Here is a 3363-nt window from a genome sequence, read left to right as displayed (position 1 = left end):
TCACAACAGTCAGACGCATTCACGTGCGCGCAGTTTATGAGAATAAAAGCCTTTGAATATTTTTTCCAGACACCTTTAGTTGCTAGATGTTAGTCAGATAATGTTTCTATGTTCCTTCTTAATGCTGTGTTAATAATTATCGATAAAATGTTTATGATAAGCCGTTGTTTGTTTACCTTCAAGCTTTGCGTGTGCCCGTGAGCACCCTTAGCGCCAGCACACACACATATCATGAACATCTCGACATGCGAAAGTGTTTCCCTATGTTTTCATTAGAGTTGTACTCAATACTGATCCATCCGAAGAGTTTGTGATGTAGTCAAATGTTTACAAACACAAGCGCAGCCGTTTAGAGGTCATTTCTGGTTAATGATGTCAGAATTTACCGGCATTTTGCGATGGATGTGTGAATGCTCTTTTCCGGAAAAATTCCGTAACGTCCTCGCCTGTGTGAACAGCGCTTTTTTTAATATACCGGTAAAGCAGTTCCGGAAATTTTCCGGATATTTACCGGTATTACTGTGTGAAAGGGGCTAATAAGTACATTGTAACAAAGGATTAATTTCAGTGCAAGTACATATTGGTTAAGGCCACTTAATATAAAGTAGGACTGTGTTTTGTAATGACCTGTCTGGAAATAAACTTGTTGTGACTGGAAACCTTATTGAAGAACAAAGCTATGTCTGACCAGGATCTTCATTTTCTGCCTGGTGTGTTTGTGTTGAATGAATTCTGCAATTCTTCACCGCAATTCGCCCCCCTTTGGATTTCTCTTAAGAGGTTCAAGATTCAAGTTTTATTGGTATGATAAAAGGATTTTTGCCAAACCATTAATGACATACCCTGAAGGTGAGAGGATCTGTGCCTACTTTTGTTCAAAATGCTTGTGGTTTTTAGAAAGAAATTGTCCCTTCTTTGTGTGGAATTAGAGCATGAGGTCAAAGGCTGTACTTTCCACATTTTGCCTTTTTCTATATGTGGACTTTTCTGTAACTGCACTGCATATAGTATGTCTGTTTATTTATTCTAATGCAGTATATATGTAAATTGCTGTTATATTCCCATCAGCTCCTAAACACAGCATTCACAAGTAGATTAGGCCTACATAACTTTTATTATACAGATTTTATATTAACAATTGTGTACAGAATCAAGGTTATATTAGCAAATTGTAGCAAAATTAGCTTTCTTTGACCACTTTCTGTTTCTGTCGCCACTTTATTAGGTACACCTAATTTTCACCCTTTTCCTTCAGAACTGCCTTAATCCTTCATGGCATAGATTCAACAAGGTACTGGAAATATTCCTCAGAGATTTTGCTCCATATTGACATGATAGCACCACGCAGTTGCTGCAGATTTGTTAGCTGCACATCCATGATGTGAATCTCCCCTTCCACCACATCTCAAAGGTGCTCTATTGAATTGAGATCTGTTGTCTGTGGAGGCCATTTGAGTAGAGTGTCATGTTCAAGAAACCAGTCTGAGATGATTTACGCTTTATGACATGGTGCATTATCCTGCTGGAAGTAGCCATCAGAAGATGCGTACACGGTGGTCATAAAGGGATGGACATGGTCAGCAACAATACTCAGGTAGGCTGTGGCATTGACACGATGCTCAATTGGTACTAATGGGCCCAAAGTGTGCCAAGAAAATATCCCCCACACCATTACACCACCACCACCAGCCTGAATCATTGATACAAGGCAGGATGGATCCATCCTTTCATGTTGTTTATGCCAAATTCTGACTCACCATCCAAATGTTGCAGCAGAAATTGAGACTCATCAGACCAGGCAACATTTTCCAGTCTTCTATTGTCCAATTTTGGTGAGCCTGTGCGAATTGAAGCCTCAGTTTCCTGTTCTTAGCTGACATGAGTGGCACCCGGTTTGGTCTTCTGCTGGTGTAGCCCACCCGACTTAAGGTGCAATGTTTTGTGCGTTCAGAGATGCTCTAGATGCATACCTAAGTTGTAACGTTTAATTGAGTTACTGTTGCCTTTCTATCAGCTCGAACCAGTCTGTCCATTCTCCTCTGACCTCTGGCGTCAACAAGGGTTTTGCACCCACAGAACTCCCACTCACTGGATATTTTATGTTTTTCGAACCATTCTCCTAAACCCTAGAGGTGGTTGTGCGTGAAAATCCCAATAGATCAGCAGTTTCTGAAATACTCAGACCAGCCCGTCTGACACCAAGTCACTTAAATCACCTTTCTGATGCTCGGTTTGAACTGCAGCAGATCGTCTTGATCATGTCTACATGCCTAAATGCATTGAGTTTCTGCCATGTGATTGGCTGATTGGAAATTAATATTAACGAGCAGTTGGACAGGTGTACCTAATAAAGTGAGTGTAAATGCATAGTTTGCCAAAGAAAGATTCTGTTTGACTCACCGTCAAGTGGTTTCAAACCTTCACGAGGTTCTTCTGTTGAATTTAAAAAAAAAATATTTTAGAGAAAGCTTTTAGGTTTTTCCAAATGTCATCTTTTGTGTTTGAGAAAAGCAGGAAAGTCACAAAGGTTTGAATCAAGTAAAGGGTGAGTAAATTATGACACTATTTACATTTATTTTTTTTGTCCCTTTAAACTTTACACCAGTTTAATTTTCAGTTTTAGAAGCATTAACTTTAAATGAGTCTTGACTATTTACTGTAACTGAGCCTTGTTTTCAAAAATAGTTGAGCTATATATTGTTTTTACATTTAAATGCAGCATGTTGGACGAGGCAGTGGCACAGTAGGTAGTGCTGTCGCCTCAAAGCAAGAAGGTCGTTGGTTCAAATCTCGGCTCAGTTGGCGTTTTTGTATGGAGTTTGCATGTTCTCCCTGCCTTCGCGTTGGTTTTTTTTCCGTGTGCTCCGGTTTCACCCACAGTCCAAAGACATGCGGTACAGGTGAATTGGGTTGGCTAAATTGTCCGTAGTGTATGAGTGTGTGTGGATGTTTCCCAGAGATGGGTTGCGGCTGGAAGGGCATCCGCAGTGTAAAAAACTTGCTGGATAAGTTGGCGGTTCATTCCGCTGTGGCGACCCCAGATTAATAAAGGGACTAAGCCGACAAGAAAATGAATGAATGAATGCAGCATGTTAAGAATTGTGTTTTTTAATACAACTAGGGTTGCCACCCATCCCTTAAAATACGAAATCGTCCGGTAATTGAGAATGAAATTGCGCATCCCATTTTGAATCAATACAGGATGGGTTCTGTCCCATATTTTTTATAAATTTTTAAAGTAGCTTTTCATGCACACACGTTATGAAGATGCCTCATTTCCTACTTTTGATTGAGTAATACTTGATATCATTGTTAGTTTGATTGGTCTTTGTCCAGTGAGGAGGGTGGGTCTTTTAAGCAAGT

This window comes from Danio rerio, chromosome 24 (genome assembly GCF_052040795.2).
Source record: "Danio rerio strain M-AB ecotype USA chromosome 24, GRCz13ab, whole genome shotgun sequence".
Taxonomy (NCBI): domain Eukaryota; kingdom Metazoa; phylum Chordata; class Actinopteri; order Cypriniformes; family Danionidae; genus Danio; species Danio rerio.
Note: the sequence above shows the minus strand (reverse complement) of the source record.